This window comes from Antechinus flavipes, chromosome 6, assembly GCF_016432865.1.
Source record: "Antechinus flavipes isolate AdamAnt ecotype Samford, QLD, Australia chromosome 6, AdamAnt_v2, whole genome shotgun sequence".
NCBI lineage: Eukaryota > Metazoa > Chordata > Mammalia > Dasyuromorphia > Dasyuridae > Antechinus > Antechinus flavipes.
Window position 1 is genome coordinate 228742217 of NC_067403.1, and position 21020 is coordinate 228763236.

Below are 21020 nucleotides of genomic sequence, written 5' to 3' on the forward strand. Positions count from 1 at the left end.
GTCCCAATTCCATCTCTGACTTAACTTCATCTGTGTGGTCATGAACAAGTGCCTTCTTATACAATCTACCTTGTAGGGTTATTATGAGGAAACTACAACATAAAACCTGAAAATCCAGTTCAATACATATTTTATTTTTTAATAATAGCTTTTTATTTTCAAAACATGTGCATAACAAGACTATACGATGATCAATTCTGATGGACGTGGCTCTTTTCAACAATGAAATGATGGAGGCCAGTTCCAAATGGTCTTGTGATGAAGAAAACCAGGTACACCCACAGAGAGGACTGTGGGAACTGAGTGGACCACAGCATAGCATTTCCACTCTTTTTGTTGTTTGCTTGCATTTTGTTTTCTTTCTCATTTATTTTTCGGATTTTTCTTGTGCAGCAAGATAATTATATAAATATATATGCACATATTGAATTTAACATATATTTTAACATGCTTAACATATATTGGATTACTTGACATCTGGGTGGGGAAAGAGAGAAAGAATTTGGAACACAAAGTTTTGCAAGGGTCATTGTTGAAAAATTATCCATGCATATGCTTTGAAAATAAAAAGCTTAAAAAAAAAACAGAAGCAGAGATATTTTTCAACATTTACCCTTGCAAAACCTTGTGTTTCAAATTTTTCTCCCCTTCTTCCCTTAACCCACCCCCTAGATGACAAGTAATCCAATAGATGTTAAACATGTGCAATTTTTCTATACATATTTCCACAATTATGCTGCACAAAAAAAAATCAGATCAAAAAGAAAATAATGAGAGGAAAAAAGCAAGTAAACAACAACAAAAAATATGAAAGCATTATGTTGTAATCCATATTCAGTCCCCATACTCCTCTCTCTGGATACAGATGGCTCTTTCTATCACAAGTCTATTGGAATTGTCTTGAATCACTTCATTGTTGAAAAAAGTCATGTCCATAATCTTGTTATTGCTGTGGACAAAGTTCTCTTGGTTCTACTCACTTCACTTAGCATCAGTTCATATAAGTCTCTCCAGGCCTTCCTTCCTTCCCTCCTTTTTTCCTTCCCTCCTTTTTTCCTTCCTTCCTTCCTTCCTTCCTTCCTTCCTTCCTTCCTTCCTTCCTTCCTTCCTTCCTTTCTTTCTTTTTTCTTTCTTTCTTTCTTTCTTTCTTTCTTTCTTTTCTTTCTTTCTTTTTTCTTTCTTTCTTTCTTTCTTTCTTTCTTTCTTTCTTTCTTTCTTTCTTTCTTCTTTCTTCTTTCTTTCTTTCTTTCTTTCTTTCTTTCTTTCTTTCTTTCTTTCTTTCTTTCTTTCTTTCTTTCTTTCTTCTTTCTTTCTTTCTTTCTTTTCTTTCTTTCTTTCTTCTTCTTCCTTCCTTCCTTCCTTCCTTCCTTCCTTCCTTCCTTCCTTCCTTCCTTCCTTCCTTCCTTTCTTTCTTTTCTTTCTTTCTTTCTTTCTTTCTTTCTTCCTTCCTTCTTTCTTTCTTTCTTTCTTTCTTCTTTCTTTCTTCCTTCCTTCTTTCTTTCTTTCTTTCTTTTCTTTCTTTCTTTCTTTCTTTCTTTCTTTCTTTCTTTCTTTCTTTTCTTTCTTTCTTTCTTTCTTTCTTTCTTTCTTTCTTTCTTTCTTTCTTTCTTTCTTTCTTTCTTTCTTTCTTTCTTACTTTCTTCCTTCCTTCCTTCCTTCCTTCCTTCCTTCCTTCCTTCCTTCCTTCTTTGCTTCCTTCTTTCCTTCCTTCCTTCCTACCATCCTTCCTACCATCCTATCATCCTTTCTTTCTTTCTTTCCTTCTTTCTTTCTTTCTTCCTTTCTTCCTTTCTCTCTCTCTCCTGACTGCAGGGCTGGTGCTTTATCCACTGTACCACCTAGCTGCCCCCTCCTAGCCTTTCTGAAATTATCCTGCTGATCATTTCATATAGAACAATAATATTCTATAACATTCTATTCTCCAACTGATGGTCATCCACTCAGCTTCCAGTTCCTTGCCACTACAAAAAGAACTGCCACAAACTTACTACATATTTTATAAAACACTAAATGTGTATAAGATGCTGTGTACAAAGATAAAGCAAAAGACAATCTTTGCTTTAAGAAGCTTATGTTCTACTGGGATGATTGAACGTGCAAAAAGGTAAACATATAAGGAGAATGAAAGCTCCTTGAGGGCAGGAATATTTTTTTCCTGTCTTTTAGTTCCTAGTACATAATACATAATGCCTGCTACATAGGAGGTGCTTCTTGAGGGTAAATGAGAAGAAAAAACCCAGCAAATCAGAACAAACAAAACAAACAAACAGAATGCTATTTAATTGTAATGACCAACCTTGATCCCATGGGAGGCCTGAGAAAATGCATTTATTTCTCTTCTTTTCAGAGTGGGGCAGTTGATAGGTATGGATGATTACATAAACCACCAAACTATTGATTTGTTGATATATTAGTTAATTTTACAACTGCACATTTCCCCCTCTTTAAATCCCTCCATCCCAGGACTAGGCTTGTTAGGAAAGTGAGGAAGAAGGATAATTTCAGAAATGAAGGTGATAGAAAAATAAGAAGGAAGAAAAACTTTAAAATGTTTAAGAATACTTATTGAACTCAACGGAAGTGAATTGGAATTTGTTATCATATGAGAAGTGAGAAAGAGTAATAACAAAAAGAAGGGAGGGAGATGTGGAGACCTAGAAAAATTTCCTATAGGAAGTGACATGAAGTGAACATGAAAGAAAGATGTTATATAAATGTAAGTATATTTATTATGTTACATTGTATTAGTATATATACAAAATATTAAATCAATTACAGTATATTTATTATGATACAAATAGATATGAAAAGTACTATTTAAATATGAATTATAATAATGACAATAACAAACAGCCTACATTCTCATTAAAGTGTTTACATGCACACACCCAACCTCCTCATCCTTTGTATACGTAATCACACTTAGACACACACACATTGTTTGGGTTGCATTTCTGCACACCCAATGAAGTCCACTCCCTTTCTGAATGTTCCTTTATATGCTTGTGTCCGTGTCAAACCTTTGGACTGGGTGGATTCCCACAACTTCCAAAGCTTAGATCCAAACAGGTGAGCTCTCCGTGGATATCAAAACAATGGATCGAGTTTATCTTTCCCCTTGCTTGATCACTGCTTTGAGATGTTTATTGCTGGCTGGACATGGGTGAGACAGCAAAAGCTTTGAGAAGAGGTCTCCTTTCCAAAAAGCTCTTGATTTTCTCCATTGTCTGCATTTAGAATTTTCAGAACTGAGTTCTCTTGTATTATATTAGATGCTGTTAGATGCTCTCTTGTATTACAGTAGAAATTACAGGATCTAGATTAAAATCCCATTCTTGACGCTACCTGTGTGACTTTGGCTAAGTCTTTTCACATGTTTGCCTCAGTTTCTTCATCTTTAAAATGGAGATAATAAAAGCATCTACCTTCCAAGATTGGTGAAAAGAGAATAACAAAAAGAGAATAATCATAAAATATTTAATACTGTGCCTGGCATATAGGGAATGCTATATAAATGCTAGCTATAATAACAATGGTAATATTTATTTTATTATATACATTTACACAGATATAAATAATAACAATAATAATAATTATTATTTTGTGTTTTGTTTGGCTATTTCCCCCTATTAGTTGTGGGTCTCAAATACTTGTTGGTGAAGCAGGAACTTTAACAAGTGGGAAGCATCATCTGGGAAAGACTCTGCCTTGGGAGTAGCCTCTGAATACAGAAGACAGGTCTGGTCATTTACCACCCATCCAGGTCCTTGCAAATCACTGTCTTCCTGGGATACCAAGGCTACAACCTGACTCAAGAGTCTTTACTGTACGGAGTCTCTACAAAGCATATGACATTGAGGAAGGGATCTCTAAGACTAACAAAATCAGGGGTCTGCCAGAACCAGCTCTGACAGTTCTGAGATTGTTAAATTATTAGTGTGAGCATGGACACCTTGAAAATTGACCAAGACCACCATTCAGGGCTTGATTTATTGCTTTGTTGATTGTTAAAACTTAAGGTGGAGAAAATTATATAAATGCTTTAATAATTCTATACACTTTATTTTATATGCTTAAAAATATTACTCTGCGAAGGGATTTATAAGGATTAATAATGCAAATTCAGGTAGAAGTTTTTAGAGAGCAGCTAAAAATTTTAATGCAAATTTAACATAGAAGTGTATCTGGAATGATTAGGAGGATGATTTCAGAGAGTCCTGGAGAGATTTACATGAATTGATGCTGAATGAAGTGAGCAGAACCAGGAGATCATTGCACATGGCAACATCAATATTATATGATGATCAATTCTGATGAATGCTACTCTTTCCAAGGGTCTCTAATGAGAGACTGGCAATTTTACTGGACTTAAATATGGCAGAATCCAATTCAGGGCAAATCATTTGCCATGGCCACATTAGTGTCCATCATTATTACTATACTGCAGTGATTAAAGCACTTACCATGGAACTTTCTGAGCTACGAAGTAAGATGCCCACTGTTGTGTGACTCTAGAGATTTATTTATATAGCTATGAAAGATGGACTCACTCAGAATAGAAAACTTCCCCATCACTGAAGAGCTCTACCATATGAATATCTACAGGTGGAGTGAACACTTCAGATTCTGTTTCCTGAGAGTAAAAGTGATCTCCATGACTTTGGATTGAGCTCCAGTGAGCTGCCATGGGACACTGTACAGATACAATGCTCCATACTGTAAATTAAAGTTGACTGTCCCAGGATGAGCTTCAGTATGGCTCTCCACTGTGATGCAAAATATAATCTCTGAGAAATTAGATTTCCTCATCCCAAGGCCTTCTTCCTGTGTGCCTGCCAAATACAATGTTGTCAATGTCCTGTCTCAAGCCCAAAGGCTCTATTGTTTTAACCATGATAGGAACTAAATGTACTTGTCACTAGCATGACCTAGAACATTAGGACTGCTAGAGTCACTCTGGATGGACCCGTGGCTTTGCTCCATATGGTAAATATTTGGATCCATAAATATCTAGTTTTATATAAAATATATTAGATAGAATTAGCATACATTGTATTAATATAATGAAAAGCTTTTGAAGTACTCTTGAATCTTCTGTAAAAATTGTTAATGAGGGGGCAGCTAGGTGGTACAGTGGGTAGAGCACCAGTCCTGAAGTCAGGAGGACCTGAGTTCAAATATGGCCTCAGACTCTTAACACTGCCTCGCTGTGTAACCGTGGGCATTTAACCCCAATTACCTCAGCAAAAAACAAAGCAAAGAAAATTGTTAATGAAACATGACCCAGATTAAAGACCTTAAATTGGGGTTCATGGACCCTCAGTATATAAACTTCAGGATGGGGAAAAATCTGCATTCATTTAAAAATTATTGGTTTCTTTAATTCTTTGCATTTTACTTTATGTACTTAAAAATATCGCTCTGTGAAGGGGTTTATAGGCTTTACTGGACTGGAAAAAGAGGTCTAGGAAGCCCCCCCCCAAATAAAATGCTGGCCTGAAATGACCCCAAATATTCCTTCTAGGGCTAAATCTTTGAATGATCAAACTTGGTCCCTGAGAAAATACAGGCAAATATCCATTCTTTCCTACCATGTAAATGCTTTTAGTCACTTCACCTCTTAGGATGCTCCATTTCTGAATCTGCCAAATCATGGAGTTTGACTTAGATGGCTACTGAAGTCACTTCCACCTGTCACTAGATGATCCTATAATCTTATACATCAGGAAACATTGGCTTGGTTCAGAGAGATGGATTTGCATATCTCACATAGGTAATAACGGAGGAATATTTGAACCTCTGTTCTTGGAAGTAAATTCAGGACTGGTTTTCTTTCTTCCCTTGGTGCTAGATAGTCTTCTCTGCTACAATACTACCTCCTTCTAGGTCATCCTAAAACTCATAAACTTCTCCCCAGTGTCACCAAGTTAAGTGGTCAGACCAGATTTCCTTCCTTTCCTCCTTTCTCCTCTTTCTTCACCTAGGTTACAGATTGGTCTTTGGTGATCTGTTTCTCTTCAAGCCTGCCCTGGCTGTTTATCAGCCTGATTTCTCAATCCTCAGATCTCTGATATGTCTGGTGTGGGGAGCCACCCCTCTTGAAGTAGATTCCCAACTTCTGTGGGCCTCAAGCTCCCACTATATCTGAGAGGAAGGAGGCTTTCTAGGGCTGGCTTTGGGCCCCAGGGAAGGCCCAGCAAGAATGAGGTGGGGCCAGGTTGCCTATAAAAACATCAAGGGGAACAAAAGACCTTTTTGAGAAGGCTGGCTTGCCCAACAGTCAAGGTGTTTCCAGTTGCATTTGAAGTCAGAGGGTGTGGGTTCAAATCTTTTCACATTTAGTATTTGTACAACTTTAGGTAAGTCATCAGCAACCACTTACTAAGGACCTACTGTGTGCCAATCAATAAATCGACAAACATTTGTTAAGAGTCTTCTATGTGCCAGACAGTATGTTTGGCATTGGGAGTATAGAGAAAAAAATGAATGTCCTGCCCTCAAGGAGTTTACATGCTAGAAACAACATGTATCTATACAAGTATGTTGGAAATCAGTACGGAGTAATTGGGAGGAGGAAGTAATTAGGAAAAGCTTCATGCCTTCCAGTGCTGAGTCTATGATCCTATCAAAGACAGGAAGGGATTGAGAAAATATCTTACATTGTCCCCTCCACCAATTATTTTATATGTGATATTGTTGTTGAGTTATTTTATTCATGCCTGACTCTTCATGACCGCATTTGGAGTTTTTGTTTATTTGTTTTGTTTTTGCAAACATAGTTTGCCATTTTCTTTTCCAGTTCATTTTTCAGGTAAGGAAACTGAAGCAAATGGTTTGCCCAGGGTCATACAGCTAGTATCCAAAGCTGGATTTGAACTCATAATATCTAATCTGCTGCCCTCCCCATTAACTTGTATTTAGCATAACCAAATACAATCAGATGTTAGAGGATCAGAGATTTAGAGGTGGAGGAAATCTCAGAAGTCATCTACTCCAGTCCCTGCATTTTACAGATGAAGATATTGAGATGAATTGACTTTCTAAGGTGAGAAAGGTCATATCAGACCTTAGTTTCTTTGACTCCAGATCCAACCCTTTTTCACTGGACCACACTATCCCATACAAATATTTAGTAGGAGAATTGGGATTTGGTCTCATACATCCTCATATCAATCCAATATCTTTTTTGTGGTACTTTCAGACTTCATTTTTCTTTCCACTGATAATCCCCCTGTGTGGGTCCCAACCTCTCCAAGGTTCTGAAATCCTCACATGAATACGAACAGAGATATAAACACATTCTTTTTTTAAAAAAATATTATAATAGCTTTTTATTTACAAAATATATGCATGGGTAATTTTTCAACAGTGACCCTTGCAAAACCTTCTGTTCCAAATTATCCTCTCTTTCCTCTTAACCCCTCCCCTAGATGGTTCCATACATGTTAAATATGTTAAAATATATGGACATAAACACGTTCTTGCTTCCTCTGGCTAATTTAACACAGATTGCTTCAGGATAATTCTTGGTTAGCTCTAGCTTTATTATAGCTCCTGCCTTCAGAGTAAAAACCCTCTTGGGTAATTTCTATCCTGCTGTCACCACTATGACAGAATCACTCCTCTTGAATATAGGGTTCTCTGTAGCTCAGTCCTTCAGCACGTTGGGGAGCCTGAAATCTGGGAATCCTTGGTGGCTCCTTTTGGTAGAAATTACTCTGGCCTTTCTCCTCACTAAGGATGATCCTGTAGACCTACAAATGCATTTATACATCCTCAGAGACTGTTGTTGTGTAGCCCATTCTAACAGTGGATGTCTTTATTAATCAGATGGCTTCCTTTGCAATTCTTCACCACAAAGAATTCTTTGTTAGAATAAATAGGCTGGTACTCACTGTGCCTCCCTCCCTCTTCTATAGCAACCCTCAGTTTGGGTCTGTGCGATCACCTGTCCTATGTTGGCACCGATCCATTGTCCCTGCCCTGAAAATGCCAATCAATAGCAATCTTAATAATACCTTAATGAAGATTAAATGGTAAGAATAATGGGGTTCCAATAGGATGCTAATGACTAATGTTGACTCTTAGCAGAGGTCTGTGCAAAGGAGTAGATGGTGGCAATAAAGATGGGGGTTCCAGTTGTTATCCCACCCTGTGGAGTGCTTGGAGTTCACTGGGATTTGTCCTATAACATGATAGATTTTGCTACCAATGAACATCTTTGATGACCTGATTTAAAAAGGGAAGTTGACATGAATATCTCTTCATTCTGATCAGAAAACCAGAGCTATGTCCACATGAATCTATGGAGGTCATATAACAGAGTGGGAAAAAACATCAAGGTTTGGACCCCAGCTCTGACATTCATTATGTGAGCTTGAGTGAGTTCCCTAAATTCCCTGTATCTCTGTTTCTGCATCTGAAAAAAAATAAGATGCTGAATAATTCAGCACAGAGAAGAGACAAAGGATATAGGGATGCTATTTATAGCCAGGGAAGTGATCATGTGTGATTAGTACGACTTCTTTTCACTGAACACAATGAAATAAGGAATGGATACAGAGATCAACAAGAGGGAATTAAATTAGACATTTAAGGTTATAATAAATACAGTTGAATACAGTGGAAGAAAGAGACTTAGATTTGGAGGCAGAGGGTCTAGATCTGAATTTTGGCTCTATTAACACTTGTGGGACCTGGCTTGTCATTTTTCCTTCATCAGATCTCATTTTTCTCATCTTTAAAATAAGAGTTTGCCTATCCTATAGATCTCCCATTTTAGCTTTTATGATTTCTAAGGTGAGGGGATAGAGATTATTTTGGAATATTCTTCTCTGGGAGATTTTAAGAATGATGTTGAAAAGACAGAGGGTGGATGGATAGATGGATGGATGGATGGATGAATGACTGAAGGGATGGATAAACCAAATAACCTTTTGAGGTTTCTCCTTGTCCTTCAACTCTAAAAGGAAACCTTTAATAAATGACTGTTGAAGTTGTAGATTATATCTTAATAGGCTTCTTTTGGAAACTCTGGTCATTATTTCCCTTCATTGGGAAACCAGGGCTGAATGATTTGTCTAATGGGCCATCACATATCTTCCACTCCTCATACATTAAATTGATACAAGTCATTCATATTTTGGTCTGTATTATTTATTTTTCCTTTTTATAGTTAATAGAGACCTATTTGGCTGAGATGGAAGTTTTGATGTGAAAGAAGATAACAAAAGTAAGTTCAAAGAATGGAACCTTTGAGGTTCTCAGCATAGGGAGGTATATTTTTCATCTTTTCTCTGGAGTCAAGGTTGGTCCACAAGGCAGAGAGAGAGAGATTGTTGCAATTGTCAACCCTAAACCAGAAAGAGTCCTGCAGTGTTTCCTTTTTTTTTTTTAAATTTTTATTTAATAATTACTTTATATTGACAGAATCCATGCCAGGGTAATTTTTTTTTTTTACAACATTATCCTTTGCACTCGTTTCTGTTCCAATTTTTTTCCCCTCCCTCCCTCTACCCCCTCCCCTAGATGGCAAGCAGTCCTTTATATGTTGGATATGTCTGCAGTGTTTCCTAAATCCTACTTTTGTGACACACCATCATTGGAGGTTATAAAATTCTCAAGGTTAGTTTTCTTTTAAAAAATTTTATGGATCTTTATTTTAATCATCTTTATTTCTAAATATATCCCTCTTTTCTCTCTTATCCAGAGAATATCTCTTGTATCAAAGCATTAAAAAATAAGAAATAAAAAAATTCAAAAAACCCCTCATCAACATATTGAGACTGACAGTATACATAATGTTCCACACCCACATCCTCCACCTCAAGTAAGGCATGATGCCTTGCACATTGCAATGAATAATTAATGAGTGCTTGTTGTTGATGATGATATTGATGATGACGATGATGAAAAGGAAGGGAGGTGTATTTTTTCATCTTTTCTCTTGAGTCAAACTTGGTCATTATAACTACCCATCATTCAGCTTTCTCAATGTTAATTTTCAATTCGAATTTAATCTTTAAAAAATTGAATTTTTAGTACTTTGTGTTAAAGGGGATCACAGGCTATTCAGCTCTCAAATTTACCCTGCACAGTGGAGAGGGAGATTGTGAAAACCTAAAAGAGAAGACATCAATGGTTCTGTCCAGCTCTTTATTCCCAGATCCCAAATGAGGTCCTGAATCCTCCTAAATAATACTTTTTTGTTTGTATCTCTAGCCCAGTGCTTTGTACACAGTGAGCTCTTGATAATCACTTTATTTTTGCATTCATTTATTCTTTAGGGCATAAACAGAAATTACTATATCAGGAAGAACATCCTTTAAAATAAAATTTCAAAATGAGTCATGTTGGAAAAAAAAATCAGAACAAAAATGAAAAACCATGTGAAAAAAGCAAACAAACCTCAAAACAGAACAAAACAAATGTGAAAATACTATGCTTTGATCTGCATTTAATCTCCACAGTTCTTTCTCTGGATGAGGATGGATTTTGGGAAGGACATTTTTTACTTTTAAGCCAAGTTAATTTTTTCTCAAGGTTCTGACTTAGATTCATGTAACAAATAGTGTCTCAGAGCAGAAGGAAGACCCTAGTGTTCAGCTCATCTTATATACACTTGATCAAAGCTTAATATAGTGCCCTTCACATAATAAGTGCTTAATAAATACTTGGTTACTTGACTAGAACATGAACCTACTTTATACTTTCGTAAGTAAGTGGTCATCCAGCTTTAGCTCAAAGACTTCTCATGAAGTAGAATGTTTTTCTTGAAGCAATCACTTTCATTTTTCTTATTTATTTAATAGTTTTCAGTCATATTAGACTCTACATGACCCATTTTGGTTTTTTTTTTGTTGTTTTTTTTTTTTTTTTGACAAAGATACTGGAGTGGTTTGTCATTGTCTTCTCTAGTTCATTTTACAGATGAGGAAACTCAGACAAATGGGGTTAAATGGCTTACCCAGAGTCACACATCTAGTAAGTATCTGAGGTTAGATTTGAACTCAGGTCTTCCTGACTCCAGATGCTGTGCTTTATCTACTGTACCATCTGGCTGCCAATTTTTTTTCTTGAATAGTACCAATTTTTAAGAAGTTTTCCTTTGTATGGAGCCTGAATCAGCTTCTTCATCCTTCTGTCCAGTGTCTTCTAGGGCTAAGTAAACCAAGTATAATCATTCTTTGGGATGACAATCCAATATTTGAAGACAATTATTATATGCACTTTCAGTTTTTGCTTCTCCAAGCTAAGCATTTCCAATTCCTTTCATTTATTTTTCATGTGGGGCTTAGTCTATAGTCTTCTCTAGGACTTTCACCAGACATCTTGATTGTTCTCCTGTAACCAAATTCTAACTTTTTTTCCTTTCTTTAGTTGTTTCTTTTTCACATTTATTTTTTTCTTAAAACTCTTCCCCTCATTTAAAAAATTAATCTCAACAAACATTTATTGCCTCTCTCACTGTTTTCTTCCATTCCAATTGAAAAACTTTTAAAAGGTGAAACAGAATTCTCAATACCAATATCTTTAGTCTAGCAAAACTAATTCACATTTTGGATATGTCTAGTGCTTGTGTCTCACTTTAATTCTATCACTTTTCTGGGAGAAAGTAGAGAGTATGTTTCCTCTTCAGTTTTCTGGACTCGTGGTTTATCATTGAATTTATCATCTCTCTAAAGTCTTTCAGAATTGTTTTTTTCTCTATAATGTTATTATTGGATAAATTGTTCTATTTCTGTTTATTTCACTCTGCATCAGTTCATACAGATATTCTCAGATTTCTTGGGAAATGTCCATCTCATCATTATTTATGGAACAATAATATCCCATTGCATCAATATACACATTATTCTCTGTTTTCCAATAGGTAGGAAACTTTTTAGATTCCAGTTTGGGGTTCCTATGCAAAAGAGTTGCTATGATTATTTTTGTAAGTATGGGTCCTTTTCCTCTGTTTTCTTTCTAGTAATGACATGCTTGGCTCAAAAAACCTGGAGAGTTTAGTAAATTTCGGGTCATAGTTCTAAATTATTTTCCAAACTGGCTAGCCCAATTCATAGCCCCTTAAATATCATATTTGTATGTCTGTTTCTCTATAGAACGTCCAGTGTTTGTCTTCTTGTCTTTTTCCATTTCTGCTAATCTGAATTTGTAAGGTGCTCAGAATTACATTTATCTAATGATGAATGATTTGGAATTTTTTTTTTCACAGGGTTGCTTAATTTGTCTTTTAAGGGTCCACCCTAAAATGTTGCTTCCAGACCTGAACATGATCCATCAGTTCTGTTCAGACCTGAGCAGAGGACCACGTTTTGTTGTTTTTTGTCCTTTGTTCTCAAAGAGAACCATGATATTAGGAAGGTGATCCCATGATTTGCAAATGAATTGGATCTAAATGAGGGAGGGCTGTGCAAGTCACCAGTCTCACTTTCTCCTACCAAGCCAATCTGATTCCAGTGACAAGGTATAGATCAGGATGACTGGAGATGATCTCGGATGCAATGGGAAATCTTGACCATAAGATTTTTCTGAAATCATCCTATGATTTAAGGATCCTATGATCCTTATGGTCATAAGACCATAAGAGGATGATGTAATGGATCTCATTGTTTTATCCTAATGTAAATGCAGGCTAGAGAGCCTTAGTTTATTCTATATTATTTTTTGGCTGCTGTGTCACATTGCTTCTGAGGTTGCCATTCACTAAAACAAATTGTTCTTCCTGATAGCAATCTGTTACTTAACTATATCTCTCTTATTTGTATCATCAACATTAGGAAATTCAAGAGCTCTTTCAGAGTCATGGAACCATAAATTGCCAGAACTGGAGGCCATCTTTGAGGTCATCTCTCTTTTCTTTTCTTTTCTTTTTTACTTTAATAGTATCTCCCCCAATTACAAATAAATTACATATAAATAAAACATATAAATACATATTATTCATTTTTGTAAGATTTTGCATTTGAAATTTTTTGTCCCTCTTTTCTTTCCTTCCCATATCTCCAAGATGGCAATTTGATATAGGTCATTCATGTACAATCAGTTTAAATTTATTTTCATATTAGTCATGTTGTGAAAGAAGAATCAGAAAAAAAGGGGAAAACTATGAGAAAGAAAAAAACAGATTTAAAAAAGGTGAAATTAGTATGCTTTGATCTGCTTTCGGTCACCATAATTCCTTCTCTGGATGTGAATGGTATTTTGCATTCCAAGGCTATTGAAGTTGCCTTGAATCACTGTATTTCTGAGAAGAGCTAAGTCTATCACAGTTCATCTTTGTACAAAGTTGCTGTTATTTGGGTCTAGCCATTCTGGAGAGCAATTTGGAACTGTGCTCAAAAGGTTATCAAACTGTGTATACCCTTTGACCCAGCAGTGTCTCTACTGGACTTATATTCCAAAGATATCTTAAAGGAGGAAAAGGGACCCACATGTGCAAAAATGTTTGTGGCAGCCCTTTGTGTAGTGGCAGAAACTGGAAACTGAGTGGATGGCCATCAGCTGGAGAATGGCTGAATAAGTTATGGTATATGAATGTTATGGATTATTATTGTTCTATAAGAAATGATCAGGAGGATGATTTCAGAAAAGCTTGGAGAGACTTACAGGAACTGATGCTGAGTGAAATGAGCAGAATCAGGAGATCGTTGTACACGGCAACAGCAAGAATGATGATCAATTCTGATGAACGTGACTTTTTCCAACAATGAGATGATTCAGGCCAGTTCCAATGATCTTGTGATGGAGAGAGCCATCTACACCCAGAGAGAGGACTGTGGGAACTGAGTGTGGAACACAACATAGCATTCTCACTCTTTTTGTTATTGTTCACTTGCATTTTTTTTCTTACTCATTTTCTTTCCTTTTTAATCTGATTTTTCTTATGCAGCAAGATAATTGTATAAATGTTTACATATATGATTTAACATATATTTTCACATGTATAACATATAGTGGATTGCTTGCCATCTAGGGGAGGGGGTAAGGGGAAGGAGAGGAAAATTTGGAACACAAGGTTTTGCCAGGGTCAGTGTTGAAAATAAATGTTTTGAAAATAAAAAGTTTTAATTTAAAAAATTAAAACTTTTTATTAAATTAAAACTTTTTTATATTCAAAACTTTTTTTTCAATGCTTGCTTCACTCAGTATCAATTCATGTCTTTCCAGGTTTTTCTGAAATCTGCCAGCTCATCATTTCTCGTAGAAAATAGTATTTCATTACATCCATATACCACAACTTGTTCAGCCATTCCCCAATTGGTGAGTATCCCTTCAATTTCCAGTTCTTTGCCACCACAAAATAACTGCTATAAATATTTTTGTACATTTTGTACATGTGGTCCTTCCCCCCTTTTATGAGCTCTTTAACATACCCAACCAACTAGTAGTATTACTGGATCAAAGATTAGACACAATTGTATAGCCCTTTGGGCATAGTTCCAGATGCTCCCCAGAATGGTTGGATCAGTTTACATCTCCACCAATAGAGCATGTGCCCAAGTTTTTCCACATTCCCTCAAACATATATCATTTCCCAGTGGTTTCAGACTCAAATAGAAATAAAAATCTGGCATATTGAGATGGAAACCATAAATTAACATTATCTATGTTGCATTGTATTTGTTGATGTTGTTAAAATTTTCCCAATTTAATTTTAATCGCCACAGGAAAGAGTTTTGTAGGCTTGTTACCCACAGGCTACAGGCTGTGAGTTCAGCATCTGTGACTTAACCCAATTCTTTCCCTTTATAAAGAAACTGAAGTTCAGAGAGGAAAAACAAGGTTATACAGTGACTTTTAAAAATCTTCTTCTACCCACTCTAAGTTTACCAAAAAAAAGATAGTCAAGCAAAAGCCCAAATAACAAGAGCAACAAAAAGCCCACAGCCTCCTTCCCCTCTCACCAATTCTTTAGTTTTAATAAAACAGGCTAAAGTACATAAAATTTTTTTGGTTTTTATTTTTAATAATTGTTTCAATTCTTCACTTTATTTGTGTAAAACGATCTTTGACAGCATTATGAGAGGCAGAGTTCCCAGGATTCTGATGGTGTAAGTGAGGCTGTAATTTGCGCTGCTCAGAACGCATTAGTGTACGGACTCCATTTCTAGGTGTCATATTTTAGGAAGTAGAACAAGAATAGCTAAGAAAAAGAATAGCTAACATTTTTACAGTGTTTACCATAGGCCAGACTAAGAGTTTTATAATTATCACCTCATTTGATGCTCACAACAACCCTGGAGGGTAGGTAATGTTATTATCTTTCCTGAAACTAAGTGACTTGCCCAGGGTCACACATCTAATAGGTGTCTGAGGTAGAATCTGAAGTCAAATCTTCCTGACTCAGGCTTAGAGCTGTATTCACCACACCCCCTTGACTACTTTTTTTACATTAACAAGCTGAAAGCATCTAGAGGAAGGCAATCGGAATATTGAAGGGCTTCAATGTCGGGCCATGTGGAAATTGATTAAAGGAATCGAGAATCTCACAACATAACATTCTCACTCTTTTTGTTGTTGTTCACTTGCATTTTATTTTCTTACTCATTTTCTTTCCTTTTTGATCTGATTTTTCTTATGCAGTGGGGGATAGTCCGGAGAAGAGAAGACTGGGGGGATGTTATCTCTGGCTTCAAATATCTGGAGGACGGATATATGAAAGAGGGACTAGATTTATTCTATGTGGCCCCAGAGAGGAACCATGGGGGGAAATTGCAAAGAATCCAACCGAGGCTTGATATCAGGGGGGAAACCTAGTAACGATTAGAACGGAATAGAAGTTTGGGCTGCCCCAGGGGATGCTGGAAATCCTTTCCTTGGTGATCATCAAACAAAGTTTCGCTGTTGTTGAGAAAATTCTTGCGCATGTAGGGCTTGAGCTAAATGTTGACTGAGATCGCAGATATCGCTGAGATTTTATGACAGGTTGAGCTCCCTAACCCATCAATTTCACCTAGGGAGGTAGTTATGGATTTGTCCACTAGATGGCGATCCTTCCCTGATCCCAAAACGACTCTCCTGCTAATTGGAGAAATACCAAATCACCCCATCCCCATCCCTCCTTTGATTCCCTTTCAAGCTTACAGATGAGTGAAACCTTCTGAAGGCATTTCTTCATAGGCTTTAAGCAAGCCAGTTCTCCCTGGGACTTGGGGAGTCCTTCAGTTGATCTCCCTTCCTTTTGGAAGCTTAGAAAGGCCATCCAGTCCAATTTATTTGTGTTCCATGTGGGAGATCTTGGGGTTCCGGGAAGTGAAGGGATTAATTTAAGTAAATTAAGATCCAAAGGTCTTACGAGTCGTCAACATCAAAGGTAGAATTTGAACCTGACTTCAGGGCGCGGGATCTCCAAGGCCTCATGTGCAAAAGATTTTCATCTGTCGCAACAGTGGGGATGGAGAGCTAGACAGACCTTCAGTTCATACAATTTTTTAATAGACAAATCTATACACAAAAAATAGTGCAATCTGCAGGTGAGCTGATTCAAGGACAGAGCAAAGCTTACAGAATGACTGAAAGTGCAATAAAAGTAACATTAAAATCATTTTGCCCAAATAAAAATAGAGGACATAAAGATTAGACCTGTGGTTTTATTTCATGTTGGGCACTCCCAGATGAGGAAGTTCCTTCCACAAATGCAAGCAGGTACTTGCTCCGGCATTCCTAGTCTAGGTGAAGAAATACCAGGTCTCTCCAACCCGATCCTCCCCTTGCTGCCTTTCAAACTTGTGGTCGAGTGGCTTCCCAACACGGCATGAAGCCTTCTCTGAGTGTTCCTTGGAGTCTCTGCCTGACTCTGCCTGGTGGAAGGACTAGAGCGCTTAGAGGTTAAATGGCTCACAGTTACAAAACCAGTATTTATCAGAAGTGATACTTGAATCCAGGTTTTCCTAGCTTCAGGGTCAGCTGTCTAGCCATTATAAAGTTGAAAGAAAATCATTTGTTAGAAAAACCTCAAATTCATTTTAAAACCCATCCTTTCTGAAATTAACTTTTCATTATATAGCAATGAAACTCATTTAAAAAATTTCTTTGTATTGTGAGAAGTGAAATATGTTTTAATTCACTGCTTTTCAATTCGTGGTAGACTGAAATTTAATGTAATCACTGGCTTCCCTGCTCCTCACAGTAGATATTTCATCTCCCAATCACATGCATTGAAGTTTCCCATGTCTGGAACCTTCTGCTTCTTTATTTCCACCTTCTACCTTCCCTGACTTCCTTTAAATGTTTGCATCTACAAGAAGCCTTTCCCAGTTTTCATTAACCTTACTGTCTTCCCTCTGAAACTACCTCCTATTTATTCTTTAAGCTTCTTAAATTGTGGGTTGTGTCTCCATGTAGGAAAATGGGGGTCTTGAAATTATGATTTATTATCAATAAATGCTTGATTTGTGTACCTATATTATATACCTACATACCCAGAGTCGTGTAAAAATTATTGGGCGAAAAGGGGTGGCAAGTGAAAAATATTTAAGGCCGCTGTTTATTTCTTATTCTCATGTTGTCTCACTATTAGACTCCAAGCATCTTGAGAATAGGGACTCCATTTTGTCTTTCTTTGTATCCCCAGTACTTAGCCCAGAACCTGATAGATGCTAGGTACTCAGTAAGTATTTGTCGATTGACAGGTAATTCAACCATTGCTAGGTCCAATGGGTCCAATATTAAAATGGAACTTAAGGAGCTTTCATTTCATTGTAGTGATAAACATGCACAGAAAATTATATTTTAAAATTATATATAGAATAAATATGAATTAGTTATTTCTAAAATGAACTTCATTATTTTATGACTCCATTTTAAGCTTTTCTCCATGCATGGGTACATCCTTCCGCCATTTTGTATGTAGGTCAGTTCATCAGTAAATCAGTCTATTTCTTCCCCAAAGGATTCATACTTAGATATGTATATGGTTGGCAAGTTTCAGTTTTGGCAGCCTTAGTCAGGTCTTTCTTGGTTCTGTTTCTATTTTGTATGCTTTCAGTCATTTAGTTGAAGATGCAGTTGTAGATGCAACTGGAGTGCCAGGAATATTTCATCAGCTTGATATGGTTCTCTCAAGACTCAGTGATACCATGTTAGCTCAGAAACATGGCGATACCATCATCATCCCAATGGACACTCAAAATTTGGACATGTCAGATGAGAGACATTGGTATTGTGAGAGATCAGCAGATGTTCTCATCTAAAGTTGTTAGTCTTAGTTCTTAAAGAGATAATCAGAACTCATATCAGGTTGAAAAATCATTCTCTCCTTCTCTTAAAGACATGGACCCTCTACTTTTAATTGGGGCAATGGGGCCATATCTCAAGTGCAACCAGTTGTGTTGAGAGGGAGTATGTCAGAGAACAATAGTGTGGATGACACAAGGTGTTTGCCTGCAAAAAGTCATGAAACAACTATTGTAAATTTAAGAGCTTTCTACCCTAGTGCTTCACAATTGTGTGGTACAAAGCAGGATCTTAGTAACTACAAAGCAGTAGAAAATTCTGAAGAACTTATGATCAAAAAATACAATCTCCCATCTAGAGAAAGAACATATAAGTCTAATTATAGAGAAAGGCATATTTTTCTTTTTTTTTTGTCTGTTTTCTTTTACAATATAACTAATATGGAAATATGTTTTGCATGATCATGTACAACTTATATCAAATTACATGTCTTCTCAATGAGGGGGAAAGAAGAGAATTTGGAACTCAAAAATTTTAAAAATTAATGTTACATTTTCCACATGTAATTAAAAAATTAACTGTTAAGATAAAAAGAGTCACAAAATGAAAATCTGAAAAGGAAGGCCACCTATTGTCCCTATAAAAAACCACCAGAAGGACCTAGAATTCAACCTCTGCTACCCCTTTTCCTTAAAAATGAACCCTCTTTTCCTTCTGGGTCTGTGCGGTCTTCTCTAAAAGGAACCGTTAAGATTAGAAAACATCTAAGGTTTCTTTCGGTTTCAGATTCTATAGACCTAGGGTCAGTATTCCAAATCTTTGTTCCAGACTTATTTTAAAAAATTCATTGTGCTCCTTGATGATTCCTGACACAGATTATAATCTATTAAAAACCAATCAGCTTCTTAAGGACAGGGCTCACCTTTATATTTTATCTTTTTATCTTCAGTACTTAGGGTAGTACCTGCAACTATTTGATCTATAATAAATACTTGTTTAAATTGTCCAATTGAATTAATTCTTGACTCCGGACTTTGTTGATCCCAGCACCCTGTTTATCTCTTATCTCCACTGTGTTTGTATGTCGGCTGCCTCTTGAATTGAGAGTGAGTGAGCTCACTAGAATATGGCCACTGCTCCCATGATCGGTAATGCACTAATGCATCATTGGTCTTCCATAGATGGTCAATGCAGAGAAAGTATCAGTAAAGCAATACAAATAATAGTATGCAATAAAAGATATGTCATTAAATGTGGGACTGTTCAACTTGCAATATCTTTACCATCAAGTTTCTTTTAGAGTTACCTCTTTGTCCTATTAAAGACTTTCCAAAGCACCAGGTGCAGACTCAAGGCTGGCTCGACTGCTTTATAAGTTTCCAATTCTGTTGAGTTTGTTTAAGGGCTGTCAATCCAAGGAATGTTTCTGGACAAAGAAAGGAGACACTACAATGGAAAGAAAACTAGAAACCATCTCAAAGGAATCAAATAATCTGGTAATAGCAAAGAAAGCTGACATCAGAGTAGGGAAGAATTAGTCCATACTCTTAGAGGGGGCGTCAACTTGTGAAATAATAATTGAACTTTTGGGGGCCAATCGTAAACTTTTTTATGATTTCATTTAGACCAGGCTTCATATTCTATCCTATTGTTCACTTTAGCCATCCTCCTGCCATCTATTCTGATGTTGCAGCCTCTGAACTATCCATTCCTCAGGAATCATACCCCAGGGAACTTCATATATCCAGGACTGGAAATCCTGCCATGGGGCCAAGTAGTTCTTACTGGCGAATAAGTAAGTATGAATTCACATAGATAATTCTAATAAATCAACCCCAGATCAAAACCATCCAGACTAGAATATCTAGACTGTACAGCTATTTACTCTAGATATCTTGTCATCTGTCCTGCTATCATGTCTGAACGTCTCTGGGAAACCTAATCAAACCAATGCTACCATTGCTTCTAGAAAAGGTGTGTCCTTGGACTTCCCCAAAGTTCTACTATCAAATCTATGACATCCCAGACCAAAATGCCCTTCACTGATCTCCATTCTTCCTGTATATAGTCTCTTCTATTACAATGGCTGTTCCTTAAATAGAAAAACTGGCCTGCTTCTTCTTTTTTAATCATATCTGTTACAATACCTGTTATATATTGAGGTTTTTTTTAAAATTATAGATGTGATATAATTTGTTTCCCCCTGATTACATGAGTTCTTGATAAATGTTTTTCATTCATTTATCAATTTATCTGAAGAGGAAACTCTTGGGGTAAAAATTTCTTCCATTGGTTGAGATTAATTTTTGCCCCTAGTGAGTTCTCTGGAACACTAAGAGGTTAAAGGACTTGTCCAGGGTCAAAGAACCAATGTGTGTAGGAGAACTTAGAGTTCAGTCTTCCTGACTCAAGAGGTTGAATGAATCTTTCTCCTCTTTTCCATACCACCTCTTACAAATGGATATTTAGATAGCACTCTAAAGTTTTCAGAGTGTTTGCATACTCATTTGAGTCTTACAACTACAGTGTGTTATACTTTAACATATTTAACATGTATTGGTCAACCTGCCATCAGGGGGAAGGAGTGGGGGGGGGGGGAAAGTTGGAACAAAAGGTTTTGCAATTGTCAAAGCTGAAAAATTACCCATATATAGCTTGTAAATAAAAAGCTATAATAATTACCAAAAAAAATTACAGTGTGAACTAGGCACTCTGGGGATCATTATGGTCACCCCCATTTTGTAGATAAGAAAATTGAGGTTTGGGGAGGTTAAGCAATTGATTGATGGTAGCACAGTGACAGAAAGTGTCAGAGGAGGGATCTGAACTTAAGTTTTTCT